General features: G+C 46.0%; 1 protein-coding gene across 1 annotated transcript in view; it reads left to right on the top strand.

The window, feature by feature from the left end:
* Positions 1-10,142: 10,142 nt before the first annotated feature.
* Positions 10,143-18,325, top strand: part of ZBTB40 (zinc finger and BTB domain containing 40) — a 58,373-nt gene continuing 50,190 nt past the window's right edge. The window contains exon 1 of the mRNA XM_084874833.1: positions 10,143-10,275. The gene's annotated coding sequence lies outside the window, so the exon portion shown is untranslated. The remainder of the gene's footprint in view (positions 10,276-18,325) is intronic.

The following is an 18,325-nucleotide window of genomic DNA, read 5'->3' as shown; positions in this document are numbered from 1 at the left end:
CCACAACCTAAGCTTTTCTTTTTAAAAAAAAAAAATATATATTTTTGATTGATTTTTTTCACAGAGAGAGATAGAGAGAAACATCGATGAGAGAGAGACATTGATCAGCTGCCTCTTGCTCGCCTCTTACTGGGGATGTGCCCACAACCAAGGTACATGCCCTTGACCGGAATCGAACCTGGGACCTTTCAGTCTGCAGGCTGATGCTCTATCCACTGAGCCAAACCAGTTTCGGCAACCTAAGCTTTTCTGACTCCTATCTGTGCTATTTTCCCCACATCTGCAGCCTCTCTGAGAGTCTACTGGGTGGTACAGGAGTTGTCTGAGCATCTGCAGTGTGGGCAGATGTTGTGTGAGCACCCACAGTGTGATACAGGTGTTGTCTGAGCATCCATGGTGTGGAAAGGTGTTGTGTGAGCATCCATGGTGTGATACAGATGTGTGAGCACCTACAGTATGGTACAGCTGTTGTTCAGTAGGCTAATGTGAGTGTGACGGAGAGTCAGTGATAGCAGAGGTGAGTGGAAAGAGAGAAATCAGGATGATTGGGGGACTAGCTAAAGAGGCTCAAGAGGGAACAGGACTGGTCAATCTAGACCTCTCTGGGCCCCACCTGGTGTCCCAGCCTCTGCTCTGCCACACACAAGGCTGCCAACCCAGATTCTGTCACTAGATGTCGCTCTTGGATAGGGAACTGACTGGAGTGCGCCTGGCCTAGGAGACTGACTTACCGTGGGGACTGCTGACAAGGGGCCTGCAGTGTCTGCCCTGCCTCTGGTGAGGAGGGTATCTCCCACATCAGCCCGTGTTTCAGAAAGGCCCTATCAAGCCTCCTTCACTGAAGTCCAAGGTCCCCCTCAAATCCAGACAATCGAGCCCCAGGACTTGACCCCAGAGGCCCTGTCTCAGCCCAGGCTCTGTCCTGTCTCCCGGAATTGAGTGGCCAGGCGAGGATGCCCAGTGCCGTCTGAGAGAGGCTGGTGTGGCCCAGAGGAGCTGGGGCTCAGCTCCACGAGGGGAATGTTGGGGAGGTGGGGGCAGGCGGGGGGCTTCAGAGGAGGGTTTAGAGAGCAACCCCACTCTACTCGCAGGCACACAGTGGCAGGGTGTCTCCGGGGACCTGGGTGCTCGGGGTGGTTAGAGCAAGGGAGAGGGGTGGGATGGTGATGCTGGGAGATGAGTGCAGAAGGGGCATCGGGTGTCCCTGCTCTGTTGAGGACTCCCCGCTATAGGGGAGTGTGGGGGTGCTGAGGAAGGAGTGGGGGTGAGGAGGAGAGGACACGACCACCATGGCAGCGGGGAGGGAGGACGGAAGAATTAGCTGTAACTCACCCTGGATCAAGATCGGGGACCCGAGAGGGTGGAGAGGGTCAGTGGGCAAAGGAAGTGAGTGGGATTGATCTCCCTGCTCACCGAGCTGACACAGGTGAGAGAACTCCGGTCGCCACCAGCCAGGCGCTCAATCACTAGCAATTGCAGACATTAATCACGGCCCAGGCCTTCTGAGCAAGCCCTGGGCCGGGAGGGGTGGGGGTGGGAGAAAAGAGGGATACGCAGAGCAGTGGCTCCAGCAGAGATTCTAAGTTTATTGAGCACTTCCCATGGGACACGCATAGAAGGTCAGATTCAATGCCGGACACCCAGTTCCATTCAAATTCCAGGTGAGCCAGGAGTAAGTTAGCATAGGTATGTCCCAACTGTTGTGCGGGACTTACCTATACTAAAAAAAATCAGTCCTCGCTTATCTGGGATTCAAGTTGAACGGAGCAGCCTGTATTTCTATTTGCTCAATCTGGCGACCCCGTCTGTATTATTTCATCCTCCCAGCCACCGAGGAGGGGGATGCTGGAGCCAGGAACCATCTGCAGGTTCACAGGCCTCGTAACCCAGGCCCCCAGGGTGAAGGGACTTGCCCAGGTAAGCCAGCAGGTGAGCGACGCGGCTGCGATTCCAGCCCGGTGTGCCCAGCACCTGACTGACTCTGCGTCCCCACCAGCTTCCTCTCTAATCAACCCACTCAAGGGGCAGAGAAAAAGCTACACTTCTGTTCTCTCGGGAGGCGGCCAGTTAAAAACGGGCTCTGAAGGCACCAAGAGTAAGTATCCTCCATCAGAGAAGAACGGAGCGCCTGTTGCTACGCAGGAGTGGGGCTTGTTATAAATCGTCCAGCGGAGAGGCAAGTCAGTTCGGGGCGAAGAGGTGGGCTCTGGGGAGGGGTGAGTGGGTGAGGGCCCAGCCTCCTCTGTTACTAGCTGTGACACTTTGGGCAAAGGACTTAACCGTTCTGTGCTTCCGTTTCCCCGGTAAGAATAGAGGAGAATGCTACCATGTTGGAGGGCTGTCATAAGGATGCAGCGAGATCACACATGCACCGGCAGCGTGAATAGTGCACCCCGGTGAGTGTCTAGGTTAGCTCTGCGTGTGTAGCCGAATCGCGTTACCTCATGGAGACATCACAGAAGTCTGGAGTGGGAACTGCCTGCTCGGGGTCACACAGCACAGGAGAGGCTGAGCAGAGCCTCAACCTCAGGCCTCCAAACCAAAGTCTGTGAAGCCAGTGTTAGGAGGAGGAGGAGGAAGGAGGAAGGAGGAAGGAGGAAGGAGGAAGGAGGAAGGAGGAAGGAGGAAGGAGGAGGGAGGAAGGAGGAGAAGGAGAAGGAGAAAAAGGAGGAGGAGGAGGAGGAGGAGGAGGAGGAGGAGGAGGAGGAGGAGGAGGAGGAGGAGGAGGAGGAGAAGAAGAAGGAGAAGGAGAAGGAGAAGGAGAAGGAGAAGGAGAAGGAGAAGGAGAAGGAGAAGGAGAAGGAGAAGGAGAAGGAGAAGGAGAAGGAGAAGGAGAAGGAGAAGGAGAAGGAGAAGGAGAAGGAGAAGGAGAAGGAGAAGGAGAAGGAGAAGGAGAAGGAGAAGGAGAAGGAGAAGGAGAAGGAGAAGAAGAGAGAGATTGGCCTCCTATGGCAGGTGAGAGCCAGGTTCCTGACCCTCCCTCCCATCCCGATCTCTCCCCTGACAGTTGGGACAAAGGAATCCGACTATGTCTGAGGTCATTTATGGAACTGAAATCTCCCGGTTCTTGTTCAGCGATACAATATGGTCAGTTTATTTCATTTCCTCCACAAACACCTATTGGGGGTGGGCTACATGCCAGACACTGTGTTAGGCACACAGGACAGAAAAGCAGGTCGGTACCAAGAGACCCCAGTGTGACTGGCCAGGGCCTGTGGAAGCCAGAGGAGGGACACCTGGCTACATGCTATGGGAAAGAAATTTTGAAATACTTTAATGATATCAAATTCATACGATTGTTGTGAGGCCTGAGAAAGATAATGGATGTAATGAGATTCACTCTGTGCTTGGCACAGAGTCAACTTTTAATAAGCATGCTGATTTTAGAAATGTGAGATCGTTGTCATTGTCAAAAGCAAAAACAAAAATTGCCCTGGCTGGTGTGGCTCAGTTGGTCGGGCATCATCCCATGCACTGAAAGGTTGCCAGTTTGATTCCCAGTCAGGGCCCATGCCAGGGTTAGAGAGGGGGTGTGCAGGAGGCAACCAGCTGGTCAATGTTTTGCTCTCACATTAGTATTTCTCTCTCTCTCTCTTCCTCTCTCTCTCTCTCTCTCTCTCTCTCTCTCTCTCTCTCTCTGGCCTGTTTCATTTGCCACAGAATCCCCCAGCACCTTGCACAGTGCCTGGCACATAGTAGGAGCTCAATAAATACTGGGTGAATAATATTTACACAGGATGGAAAGATCACAGCAAAAGGGATAAATGCTCATTGTGTTCATTATAAGAAATGTACTGAAGTGAACAGGAATATAATGGAGAGGCTTTTACAAAACCTGTCAGGAGAGTCCTCATTCTTGCAGACGTTGCATATTCGTGAGCACTGTCTCTGCTCCAGGCACCGTTCCCAGTGCAGGGATGGGGCAGTGAGCAGAGGAGACCAGGCCTCTGTGCTCACGGAGTTCCCATTCTAGTGTGGGGAGACAGACAAACAAATGAACAGAATATGATATCCCGTCATCGTAAGTGCTGTGAAGAAAAATAAAGCAGAATACAGGAGGTGGGGAGCAATGGAGGTGCTCTTACAAAGAGAGAAATACTCTCCAAAACATGACATTGGAACGTTCACACGAGGGAATGCGGCTGTCTGCGGGAAGAGATTGCCACGTTTGGAAACAGCTACAAAGAGAAGAACTCCATGCCACCACTCGGCCTCCTTTTCAATCAAATGAAACAAAATAAAAGACTTCGTAGTGCGTCGACTGAAAGTTGAACAGAGGCACACTCCACGTGAAAGGCAGACCTTTAGTTCATCTGTTTCCGTTGTTATTGGAACCCTAAGTACCTCCTTTATCGCAGATGGCTCAGAACCTGCTGGGAAAGCGATGCTTTAGAAACACAATGCCGAATGAGAAACAAAAAGCCTCAGCAACGATAATGGCCTCGCAAGAAAGGACTTGAAATTGCGAGTGCACCGCTCGATGAGATTAAACAGTCGGAGGCAAATGATGCTAGCTCCTAAGAGGAACGTGTTCGCACACCTCGTCACACAGATCCCTCGAGGCTTCACAGCAGACTCAGCGATTTTCCATCTGGGGAGTTGTCAGCCAGCCAGTCAAGTAATATTGGGAGCATTGATTATTTGTAATACCGGGAGTTTTGTGGCTTTCAAGAGGAACCAAGCCCAGATCTATACGTAAGGAGCTTCAGTCTTGCCCCAGGTTGACACACGTTTATTATTTATTTTTATTTTATTTACTAGAGGCCTGGTGCACAAAATTCATGCACTTGGCGGGTGTGGTCCCTCAGCCCCGTCTGTGCCCTCTCACAATCTGGGAGCCCTCAGGGGATGGCCAACAGACTGCTAGGCCTGCTCCCTGCCATCAGTTGTCAGCTGAACATCCTTAGTGCTGCTCCGGAGGTGGGAGAGGCTCTCACTTTCACTGCTGCACTTACTAGCCCTCAGCTTCTGGCTGAGTAGTGCTTCCCATGTGGGAGTGTACTCACCACCAGGGGTCAGCTCCTGCATTGAGCATCTGCCCCCTAGTGGTCAGTGAGCCTCATAGCAACCGGTCATTCTGCAGTTTGGTTGATTTGCATATTAGCCTTTTATTATATAGGATTATTACTTTATTTTTTAATTGAAAAATTTCTGTTCATCTTCAATTTCCAGTCTCACTCCCCTTGCCCCATAGGCACTGTTCTCAGGTTCTCTGTCCATTTTATTTATACTTATAGCTTATAAATACACTTACATCTTAAATACATAGATATGCATTTATATGAACAACATATGATGGTAGTAGTATACTTAATGTACTTAGGTGACACATTGTTGCATGTCTCATTCTGCTTCTTTGAAATCTATTAATATTCATTAATGTAGGTCTAGTCCTCTTCTTTTGACTGTTGCATTCTATTCCATTCTTTCCATATATTCCATTTTATTTAGCAATTCCTTATCGAAGAATGGTTATTTCCAGCTCTGTTATTATAAACAAGGCTGCAATAAACGTCCCTGAACATCTCTCTTAAAGAAGATGTATACTTAAAGAAGAATTTCTCTGTGTTTATACACAAGGGTTTGCAGTATAGAATGAGAATGCCCTTTATCCCTACCACTAAAGGCCTCAAATTGGTCCCAAAAATGGCTGCACCAGTTTTGCCTTCCCCTGCCAGTGATGCATAAAGGTTGTATTTCCCCCACACCTTTGGCAGTTTGATGTTACCCCGTATTGTATCTCTGGATTTAAAGTTGTATCCATTTCTCACTTTATTTTGCGTTTTTCTGGTTATTAGTCAGGTTAGACATCTCTTTTTCCTGTTTATTAGTTGTTCTGGTTTCCTGGTTCTGTGAATTGCTTGCCCGTATCTTTCCCTTTTCACATTTTTATATAGAATTCTCCCCCTCCTTTTTTTTCTTATTTGCTGTACATTTTCAATATTAAAGTCAGTCACATATATTGAAAATATATTCTCCTAGTCTGATAAAGAACTAGTATCAAAATACACAAAGAACTCTTAAACTTCAATAATAAGAAAGCAAACAACCTGATTTTAACAAACACCACACGGAAGACACAGAGATGGCCAGTAAGCACATGAAAAGATGCAAATTAGGAAAATGCAAATTAAGATAACAGTCATCAGGAAAATGCAAATTAAGATAACAATGAGATTTACCACAATACGACCATTAGAAAGGCCCAAATCCCAAACACTGACAACACCAAATGCAGGTGGAAACATGCAGCAACAGGAACTCCGATACCCTGCTGGTGAGAATGCAAAATGGTGCAGCCACTTTGAAGACAGATGAACTGTTTCTTATAAAAACTAAACACACCCTTACCATAGGATTCAGCAATTGTGTTCCTTGTTCTTTACCCAAGTGAACTGAAAACATGTTCCCCCCACCCCCACACACACACAAAAAGCCCTGCACACAGATGTTTATAGCAGCAGTAGGCATAATTGCCAAAACTTAGAAGCAACCAAAATACGTTTTAGTGGGCGAATGGATAAACTGTGGAATATTATTCAGCACTAAAAAGCAATGAGCTGTCCAGTCATGCAGAGACACAGAAGGAACATACATGTATGTGATTACGTGAAAGAGGTCTATCTGAAAAGGCTACATACTGTGTGATTCCAACTATATGACGTTCTGGAAAAGGCAACCATATGGAGACAGTCGATAGGTCAGTGGTTGCCAATGGTTGGGGGTTGGGGGAGGGATGGGTGAATAGGCAGAACACAGAGGATTTTAGGGCAGTGGAACTAGTTGTCTGGCACTAGGATAGTGGATACATTTGCCCAAACCCACAGAATGTACAACACCCAGAGCAAACCCTAATGTAAATGATGGGCTTTGGGCGACAATGATCTGTGAATGGAGGTGCAGCAATGGTAACACATTTGTCACTTATCATTCTGGTGGGAGGGTTGATGGTAGGAAGCCTATGCATGTGTAGGGGCAGGAGGCTATGGAAATCTTTGTACCTTTCTCTCCATTTTGCTGTGAACCTAAAACTGCTCTAAAAAAATAAAATAAAAATGTCCTATGTTTCAATTCGTTACACAAGTGTATACACTGCCCAAAATTTCACTTTAAATGAGTAGATTGTCTTGGGTGTAACTTTATTATACGTTTATAAAATTGGTTCTAATAGAAATGTAAGACGGGCCAAAACCGGTTTGGCTCAGTGGTAGAGCGTCGGTCTGCGGACTGAAAGGTCCCAGGTACGATTCCGGTCAAGGGCATGTACGTTGGTTGCGGGCACATCCCCGGTAGGGGGTGTGCTAGAGGCAGCTGGTCGATGTTCATCTCTCATCGACGTTTCTAGCTCTCTATCTCTCTCCCTTCCTCTCTGTAAAAAAATCAATAAAATATATTTAAAAAAAGAAAAAGAAAAAAAAAGAAATGTAAGACGGGGCTGGTGTGCTGTGCACAGAACCAAGTAAAGGATAGAAACAGAGACCGCACCAGAAGGATATCCCAGTAGGTGAAAGGTAAAGGTCATTTGGACTTTGCCTGTGGATACGGAGAGAGTATATTCAGAGGCAAAATCAACAAGCTTGGTGATTGGTTGAGCAACAAAAGTGTCTGACCTGAGCAATGGGGCAGGGAGTGGTAGGTGGGCTAGACTCTGAGCTGAGGAGCCAGAGGGGTGAGGCAGGATTCATCATTCTAAATGCAGGAGTGCCTTTTGCCTCTGGGGAAACTGAGGCAAGGGCTTCATCCACAGTATATGATAATGGTAGAGCCAGAACCACTGAAGTGCTCCAGACTCTCGTCGGCCGACAGCCCCTTTGGAGCGGGGCAATCTCTCTCCTTCTCTGTCGTTGGCCATCCCCGATGGATAAGCAGGCAGCTGACCTTTCTGAGTCACCTGGCAAATTCCAACAGCATCCTCTTTGGAGGCTCTCTGGTCTCCACTGGGCAAGAACTAAAAACCAAGCTTCAGATGGATTGGCGAAAAGGGGAGTGAAATTCTAACACGTAAGAAAGCCAGGGGAAAGAATGCCACGGCCCAGATACCTACTCTTAAGAAACAGAGAGCATATGTTGAGCCTCTAGCAAAATTCACTTCTACAAATAACACCACCGCCTTGGGGAGCAGCAGAGACATTTGACCAGGCAGCAGCTGTGCGAGGATGCTATTTAAAGACTCGGCTTTTGCAGCCCAAGGACGCTGGGCTTAAGGTTGGATTGGGAGGCAGAGAGGAGACAGCAAGGACCAAGAAAAGAACCAGATTTGGGGAAAACACCACCAGGTGGCTGGCTGCGGATGTGACTCCTGAATCTGTTAAATGAACTCATTTTAATAAAATTCTGTCTATTCATTTCTGAGTAAAGTAAATGTGTTAATTCATGGATGGAAAGCACTCAGCACAGCATCCGGCTCACAGTGCTCACTGGGGGGGGGGGGGGGGAACTGTCATTATTATCATTATTCGTCCATCTATCTACCTGCATATAACTGCCCAGAGATGGAGAAATACTCCCCTGTAATGTAATGTCACCAATAAATGGTAAGATTTATAGTGATTCTGCTTTTAATTCTCTTGTGTATTATTTATTATTTATTTATTTATTTATTTATTTATTTATTTATAATCCAGGAATTGTTCACAATGAACCTATATATTTTGTAAAAACTGTAAGTCATTATTCTGGGGTAAAAAAATATATATATAAGGCTCTAGAGTCAGACTTCCTAGTTTTAAACCCCAATTCCACTGCTTAGTAGCTGTGCTACCTAGAACAAATTACTTTCTTTCTCTGAGTCAGATTCCTCCTGCATAGAAGGGGATAAGAGTGTGATGTGTGACCCACCTCATAGGGTGGTTATGAGCATTAGATGAGATAATCTAGGTAAAGATCTTGGCATGGTGCCTGGTGGAGAGTAAAGTGGGATGGGTGATGACTTGTTAGTAGCTGTAGACGTGGTAGTGGCTGTGTTACCTCCTACCAGGGCAGGGACCATGTCCTGTTCTCCCCGGTATTCTTGGCATGTAATAGTCACTTCAGAAATGGTGGGTTAGTTGGAGCCACCTCAGCCACCACTGACGTTGGTGGTCATTGACCACAGTGTTTGCATCTCAGACAGTGACGGCAAAAATGAGGGGCCACCGACAGCAACAATGCAGGTGACCGTTCTGCCCCGTGGATTGAACTTGTGGCTAAGAACGGTGATGGAGTGGGAGTCAGTGTGGCCATGACTGAATGCTCACACTGTGGAGGCAGCAGCTGCAGCACGCAGGGAGCTCGGCCTGGCGCGGAGACAATGGATTTGGGCAGCATGACTGGCAGGGACTGGAAAGGTGGCTGCGGGTCAGAGTGACGGTGTGCAGCGCGGGGTGAGGGGCCCGCGGACCCGGCTTGATGTGCCTGAGGATGTCTGCATCTGCTTCATCTGCTGGGCTGGGTGAGGCCAGCCGGCAAGGGGAGCGCCAACGTGGGATGTATAGTAAGGTGACCAGACGTCCCGCTTTCCAAAAATCGGGACTTTTTTTTAAAACGCCGCGGGACAAATTGTTAAAAATCGGGAGTGTCCCGCCAGAAGCGGGACGTCTGGTCACCTTAACCGTTGTGTAACAAAGTGCAGGTACAGGAATTTAGCAAATAGACTGCCATAAACACGTTTTCTCCCAAACCCTAAATACTAAATTGGGAGAAGAGGCGGGATCAAAAAGAAAAAAAAAATACCTTCAAGACACCACGATTGGTTGATACGGGCCTGTTAGCCAATCACGTCTGAGCGGTGTGAAGCCTCTCCACCAATGAGAATACGCCCGGGGACCAGCCCCAGGTCCCGTCCCCGACTTGCACGTGAACGTAATGCTTTGGGGAAACGGAGAGAGATCTTTTGTGTACACCTTCCCACCATTCTTTGAAATAAGATCCTAAACCCCAGGGCTGCGTCAGCGAGGGACGGTGGAACCCGGTTAGAACTTTCCTAGAAGCGTGGGGGGGAGGAGCGAAGGCGAGCGGCCCGGCCAGCACTCGGCCTTCCATTGGTGGAGAGCGCGTGAGCGACGCAGGCCCCGCCCCGGGGCACGCCCCCAGCACGTGACCGCAGCGGCGCGTGAGGCAGGCTGGGCCTCCCCCTCCTCGCTGGTAGCCCTTCCTCGCCAGCCTCAAGATGGCCGCCTTGCGGCGTCTCCGGCGCTGTTGAATGGAGAAATCTTTATTGTTCCCTTCGGGCAGGAGTGTTCGTGTCCTCTATGGCGCTGTCAATAAAGAACGGCAGTTTGAATCGGTGCTGAACAGGTAACCATAGAAACGGGGCTAGGACTCAGCGTGGAGACCCCTTCGGTAGCCGAGGCTGTAGAGGCGCCCGGAATGAGGGGATCATAGGGACGGAGACCCTCCTACGTGTCGAACTCCGCGGGCTCTGCTCCGTCCCAGCCGCCCCTTGTCCCCGGACCCCCGGGAGCCGCCCACACCCGGGCGCAGGCTCGGCTGTAACCTCCGGCGGAGGAAGGCGGCGGGTGCCGGCTGGGCCCACCCGGCCGCGGGGGCCCTCTCTCCCCCGGCCGGCCCCGCACCCTGCTCCTCGGCGGATCCGGCCTCGCGCTGCGGCTGCGGATCTTCTCGGTCCTCCCTCCCCCTCCCCCGCCGAGTCCCCTCGCCAGGCGCGGGCCATCTGGCCTTGGGCCAAATCCGCCCCCCAACGCCCCCCTCCCCAAACTGAAAATGGATTTTACATTTTTTAATGGTTGAGTTGCGGAGAGGGGGGCGGGGGGAGGGTAAAAGAATATTTCATGTGAATTGTGACAGTTATATGAAATCAGATTTCGGAGTCCATAAAGGGAGTCTCGTTGGAACACAGCCATGTTCATTGTTTATGTGTTGTCTGTGGCGGCTTTCCTGCTGCAGGAGCGGAGCTGGGAGAGTCCCGCGTTGCGTGACATCGATCGCTTGGCCCACAAAGCGGACAATATCTGGCTGGCTGGCCCCTCACAGAAAGGGGGCCGACCCCTACCCTAGACACACGTAGTCTGGGTCGATGTTGTCCAGCGATTTCTCCGGTCACTTCACACCTAATGGGAAACTCTGGGTACACCGTCCCTTGCACTCCTTTGCAAGAGAGCTGTTTGACAGAACACTAGGACTTCCGTTATTCCGGTCTTAATGATGTATTAGTCAAAGTGCGAATTGTTTCCCCTACTTTAAATAACAACGACACCATCCAGCCAGCTCCTACCAGAAGTCAGATGGTTTATGTACATTCATACACAGCATTTTTGTGCTAACACTTTATAAGCAAGTGTCCATGTTTCTACTTAAGAGGAGGAATCTTAGTTTGAGTGGTTTAAGGGGGTCCCAGATCACAGATTGTATAGGTCATGCCTGGAAGCCCCCTGCCTGGTGACCCATGCCATATGCTCAATTTATTCTTTCAACTCTCTCAATCTGGGGCTATTGGTTCTTCTTTGGAATTGTACCCAAGTCTATTGTGTGGTTTATATAGGTTTAATTACAACCCCAAAGTGAAATATCTACTTGGCTAAAATCTTCGAACTTTTTGCCACACTCCACTTTCTAGTTTAGATGCCTAGTTCCCAAACCTAGCTAATCATCACTAATTTATTTATTTATTTGCTATATTTTTTATTAATTTCAGAGAGGAAGGGAGAGGGAAAGAGAGAGACACACATCAATGATGAGAGAGAATCATTAATCTCCTGCCTCCTGCACATTCCACACCCCGGCATATTCATCACTAATTTAACAAATGGTTTCAGAATATTATGTTTGCATGCATGCATTCATAAATCATTCAGTATTTGTTGTCCACCTACTATGTAGTAGGGATGATCCAATGGTGAAGGACCAATGTAAACTTTGTCCTTCCACAGATTTTTAAATTATATAGGGGCTTGGACAAATGGTATACAAGTAAACAAAGATAATTTCAAATACAGCTGTCAGAGCATCATCATAACAAATGAGTAGTTAATATTTATTAATCCCTGTGTTGCCCAGAGCTCTTTGAGTTCCTTTTATACCATGTGCTTGATTTGCATGGGTTATCTTTTAATCTTCACACCAACATTATGACATAGGTAGTATTAATACTACCATTTTAAAGATGAACGCATTGAGACTCAAGAGATTTACAAGGTTGCCTAGCTCATGCATAGGGGAGCTGGGATCTGAACCTGAACTGATCACACTCACCACCCTGTGTTAGTCCATCTGTTTGTCTTTTCTACCCATGTGGGAGGTCCTCAAGGGCAGTCTTTTGTATCAGCTGCTAGCCAGTGCCCACAGCCAGTCATCTGGTAAATATTAAATAAACAAGTCCAGGCTGTTCGCTGAGCAAACATTTGAGTGCCTACTTTGTGCCAGACACCATTGTGCTAGACCCTGTGAATACCATAGTAAGCAAGATGGACCTAAAACAGCGTCTGAGACAGTGAAGAAATAATAGTTATTCCAAATGGTGGCAACTAATAAAGGAAACAAAGCAGTGCTACCCTGAGAGGTTCTTGGAAAAGTTTAAGCTGAAACTTGTTGAGTGACAAGGATCCAGCCCAGCAAGGAGGGAAAAGGGAGAGAAGTGGGAAGGCAGGACTTTTTAGCAGGTTTAGAGCCTGTAAGCTGACAAGAACTTGGGGTGCTGTGGAACGGAAAGAAATGAGTGATTGTGCTGTGGTTCTCAGTCCTGTCCGGAGCCCTGGCCCTGAGCATAGCTTTGTTGCTGATGGAGCTGCATGCCAGCGGCCCAGTTACAGATTGGTTATCTGATCTGCCAAATGTGGATAATGGTACCTCCTTAAAGGTTATTGTGTGGACTACGTTAGAGAACATGCAAAAATAGGTTCCGAGTCTTCTTGTTGTTATATATGTTGCAAATCCCAATCAGAGGAAACTAATGATATTTGGCCCCAAAAGGAAACTTATGTAAAATGGTAAATGATTACAAAAATCCAGAAGAATATTATAGACAAAATTGATGGGGTGTGTGTATGTGTTTCTGTCTTTCCAGGGAAGAGGGACAAATCGTATTTTTTCTTAATGTTTCTCTTAAGAGTTGAACTTATCCAACTGGGATGTAAATTTTTTCAACCTAATCATACAAATGTCTACTTAGAGCATTTTTCATCATTTTGGCATTTTAAGCTCGAAACGGTTTGTTCCTCCATTGCACACATGAAAGAGGCATGCTAACAAAATGATAGGCTTCAGACTCTAGTTGGAGGTCATTTCAAAATTTGTTTGCAAATGACTTGGGTTTCCTCTAAAAGTTTTCAAAATAATGTTGCATTATTTTCAATGCCCTGTTTAAAGCAAGTAGGGGACTTTTTAAATAGGTAAATGTTATATGATGTTTGGGCCATGAACATGGAAAATTACCGAGGCAGTGATAAATGGAGCAAACTATATAAGATGAGCAGCGTCAAGGTTTGCTTTCAACTGTCTCCAGTGACCAGATGGCACATGTCATCAGAAGATATGATCCAGCCCGGCAAATGGAGCACGGAGCCGGACAGAGAGTGGCATGTTAATGCAATGTTAAACAACAAGCCCCGAATTAAATGGCTATTTTAGGGCTGGGTGGGACCTTCACATTTAAAGTATTGCAGTTTCACTCTGTGATTTGGGTCTGTCGGGTTCCAGTAAAGAGTAGGTGGTAACACTAGCTTTGAAGGGTAATATAAAACTGCAGGAAGAGCCGAGCATACTGATGGGTTTTTCAATCTATTTCATTTCGGTTCAAAGCATCCTTGCAGACAGGCAGCGCAGGAAAAAGAGCCACTCTCGGACAACGCTCAGCTGCTTTAGGAGATTGAGGAAGACTGAGTGTAACTAAAATGTGGCTTATTTTCTTGGACTGCCTGTCTGCAGCGAGGCTTTGAACTGAAATAAAATAGATTGAAAAACAAATTGGTATGCCCTGTTGCCTCATACTGCGTATTTACATTACCGTTCTGAAGTTCTGCCTGTGCCAGCACCCTGGGGGCAGGCGGTGACCCTCAGCCTCTTTCAACTCTTCCTGAGTGAGCGCTTTGATTTTTACAAGGGCATTGGATTGGGATATATGGTATCTGGATCTCCAATAGCCTGCCTTTTAAAGTCATCAACTTGATAATGTGGATAAAGCAAGCTATAATCACAGAGAGGAAAAATTAAATATTAAGGTTATTTAATTCAAAGGTGAGATTGTCACTTTTTAAACGTCATGCAGGGTGTGCAGTTTTGAGACTCCTGCAGGCCTCAAGGGAGAGAAGGGAAAGGAAAGAAAGCGAACTTAACTTTACACTTTCCTAATGTTATCCTCCAAATCATGCTGTCAGGTCCTCAAAATCATGACTTCAAGTCTTTCATTTCCTTCGGGGAAGTAAAGGTGTTCCAGCACGGATTGATAATCCGGGGTGAATGGCCCAGCTGCAAGGGATCCATGAACCCTTTGCCTGCAAATTTGTGTGAATGTTGTTTTTCTGGGGAGAGAGCCCACTGCATTAATCAGATCTCGGTCCCTAACCCCTCAAAGGGTGCAGAGCCAACAGCGAAATGTCACATCACCAAATGGAAGTAGTGATGAGACTCTCTGGAAACAGTTACTTTCTAGAGTTGTATGGCCTTGATCTCAGAGTTTTGAAATTATCTTTCCAGCCTTTTTTCCTGCCTAAAGCAGTCAAGCATAGTTGGATGCTTATTTGTAATAGGGAGATTTACCCAATGAGGTGCTCCAGAAATCCCTTAGAGATCCTTGTTTGCCCTTATTGTAGGTGAGACTGGTGAACTGGGGGCAGGTTGTCTTGCAGCCTTGTTAGCAGATACCGAATTTGTTTCTTCAGACTGGTGAAAGGAAGAGCAGTAGCAGCCTAATTATTTGGCTCTGGGCATCAACTTCTTACAGGTGGATTCAGTTCTTTGGAGTTAGGAGATGAGGGTTAGGAGGGAAATGGGGAGGAGGAAAAGGGAGGCAGAGACAGGAGTAAGGAAGAGAGGATGCCTGACTGCTTTGTCCCGGAGTCCCTCTGTCTGTACCGGAAGTAAAGAGCTTCTTTTTGAAAACAACTTTACTCAGAACTTCTCTAATACTAAGACGCCTGGGAAAGTCACTTCATAGATGTAATTTCTGGGTTTATTAGTGCTCGAAGGGAAATAAGTGGAAGGAAATACCTTTTAAATCTTTTTCTTAGGCTATTTTGTAAAATTGCTGCCTCAGTAGAAATCCTTTGTAGGCCAGAGTTTGGTCCACATAGTGTTTAACAACTAGTTGCTTACATTTAAACATCAGAGATTGTACACCTGCCTGACCTCTGGTGGTATTTGGATGAGTGGCCTCTGCTATACGTCCTAGAGTCTAGTTGTTTTTCATATTTCTCTTTTTCAGGGTTTTCTTGGCTATTCCTGCTTGTTTATTCTGCAATATGAACTTTATAATTAATTTCAGGAGGAGACAACTTGATGGCATTCTTATTGAGATCATGTTAAATTTATGAGCCAGCTTAGGGAAAACAGACATCTTTCTGATACTGAATTTGTCCTATCCTGTCTTTCTACTTGCTCAGGGTTACTTTTATGATTTTTCAGGAGTGCTTTGTGTTTTCCTTATATAAAATTTGTATGCTTCTTGTTCAGTTTATTAGACTTCCGTTCTTAATTTTAAAAAAAATTCTTAAGATTCCTCTAAAACGTCTCGGAGAAGTTGCATACATCCACATACTCCAAATTTACTGTGTACCATTCTGTGCACCATGCCTCTAGTTAGACCTATAAGTCTGCACTCTGCAGCTGTTAACCCACTGGTTCATAGTATTTTGTTCTCTATTTCCCCTCCCAGAACTTTAAAAGGTAGCCTGTTGGTAATAACAATTACCATTTATTGAACACCTACAAAGTGCCAGGCACTGAATGGGGTGTTTCTACGTAATTATTTTACGTAATCCATAACAGCAGCTAAGCAATAGGTATAATTATTCCCATTTTAAAACTGGAAATTTCCAGCATACAAAAGTGAGAATAGCATTGTGAACTCCCATACACATGTTCACTCCATTTTACACGTGAGAAAGCAGGTTTTGAAAGGTTAAGTGACTCAAAGGTTACAAAGCTAAAGTCAGCTTTAGAAGCTAACTTGTTTTTAGCTCCTTATTAAAGTTTTTTTTTGTTTTGTTTTGTTTTGTTTTTTAACACCAGCTGGCTAGGAAAAAGAAGGAAGATAGCTGAGAGCCACTATTTCAAACTCAAACTGGTAATATTTTATTAGTCCCTCCTAATGCATGTCACAGATACTGCCTTCACTTTTGCCATTTGCAAATAGTAAGCCCTCCGTCATTACTCCTCTGGTGTGCTCTGCTCACGCCTTGCCTTCTCTTTGTCCAGTTTTATTAGTGCAATTTGATGAGTTAATGTTTAAAGGACTGCCTCTGTTTTGAGTGCCCACCTCCTAGCATGATGTCAGGACCATAATAGGAACTTGTAAGTTTAACAGCGAAACTTATTGCTCTTATACATTTAGCCCTGACATTACTGTGGTACTATAACTTTTAAATGTTGCACTAAAGGCCTGGCAGTCATTAAATTTGACCACCCAGACACCACTCTGCTGTCAACTGCCCTCAGTTCCAGTCAGATTCAATCCACAGGGAGACTTTCCAAGGTCAAAGTCCAAGACAGCAGACTAATTGGCCCCTGGAGTTCTGGATTTTCTTCCCGGGCAGCAAATTTTTGAGGGTGAAATGTTCCAGGTCTTCCTTTGAACATTTTTGAGCAAATACTGGAGACTCCATAGGCTCTTTCTCAAAGTTAAAAACAATAAAGGAGTTATGCCTTTTACATTTTTTATTAGCTCCTTAATTTAACCCTCTTGTCATACTCCCTGGTGATGGATGAGAGAAAGATAGAGATGAAAATAATTCACATTTCTTCAAAGACAAAAGAAGAAGCTTACAGCACTAGGAAGAGAGGAGAATGGAGTCCCTCTGTGAACGAACACAGAGGTACCAAAGGTCAGCTGACCTGAGTGGTGGGGTAGGACAGTAGGACAGTACTATAGGGAGCTAGCGGTTCATTTTCTTCTGTGTTTCTGCTACTTAACTACTAAGATGTAAGAAAGGAAGGATATTAAGCTGAAGGTGGTCTCTTCTCAGCTGTGCCATATGCTACCCGAGAGCAGAGATTATGCTGAATTTCTTCTCTGCAGTGTCAAACCGCAGGTAAGGGCACTTGGCTGAACTTGGTAAAGACCTGCTGGACACACTGTCCACTGATGAGGCTGGGAAGCAGCCTTGGAGTCATGCTGGGGCTGCATGCGTTTCACAGCCCAGCTGTGTGGCCTGGGACAAGTCCAGGGCTTGAGAAATGTGTGTATGGTGCCTCATGTTGCACAGAATAAGTAAATGCTAAATAATGTCATCTGCTCTTACTTAAAAATCTCTTCTTTTATCTTTGTAGTGCCTCTGAACAAAGAAGTTACAAAAAAAAAAAAAAAAAAAAAGTGGGAGAAAGACTCTAGGATCAAAAGCTTAACTGCTTTTTAAATTCTCAAGGTTGGCAAAGTACAGTGAGTGGTAAGGTTCCAGCTCCAGAGTCAGACAGTGTGGGTTCATTTTACTCCACCACTCCCTGGCTTTGTGATTTGGGGCGAGTCATTTCATCTCTCTAGGCCTCCACTTTCCCAGTTGAAAGTGGAGTTAATAATAGTAACTGCCTCACAGGTTTTGCACAAATTACATAAGGCCAACCCATGCAAAGTTCTTGGCATGGTGCCTGGGATATAATAGATTTTGGTAAGCGTTGGCTACATATTATTAGGTCGCTTCCTTAACCCTTCCAAACTACTATGTCTACCCCTTTCCCTTTCCAAAATGTCCTCCTCATTACTTTCCACTTAGAATAGATAGCTCAGACAGGGGTAACAAGATCAGCCTCATTTCTGTCACTAGTTAACTAGAAGGTCTTAAAAACACTTGACTTCTCAACAGTTTCTCATCTACACAATGTGGGCATTGAACCAGGTGATTTCCGAAGTTCTTTGTATCTCCTCCCATTTTCAGTGTGTTTAAGGCTACGAGAGGCCTAACCCCCTCATTCCCTTTCCTAGCTGACTCCCATCTCAGACCAGCTGTATGAAACTAGTAATGGATTGTCTAGAAGACATTTAAAGAAGAATTTTTGTAATATTTGCATATATAGAAGATACATAGGTAATATATACAATTATGAGGCAGAGTGATTTTTAAAAAGTACATCTGTGAACTGACCATCCAACCTAAGAAATATAAAAACATATTTTGGCAGGTGTATTTTTATTATTTCTTTTAACATTTAGTGAATGTTTAAAATGTTACAGGAAATGTCC

This window comes from Pipistrellus hanaki (assembly GCF_964339955.1).
Source record: "Pipistrellus hanaki genome assembly, chromosome: 2".
NCBI classification, from domain to species: domain Eukaryota; kingdom Metazoa; phylum Chordata; class Mammalia; order Chiroptera; family Vespertilionidae; genus Pipistrellus; species Pipistrellus hanaki.
The sequence above is the reverse complement of the archived record's forward strand: the minus strand, read 5'-3'. Positions and strand labels throughout refer to the sequence as shown.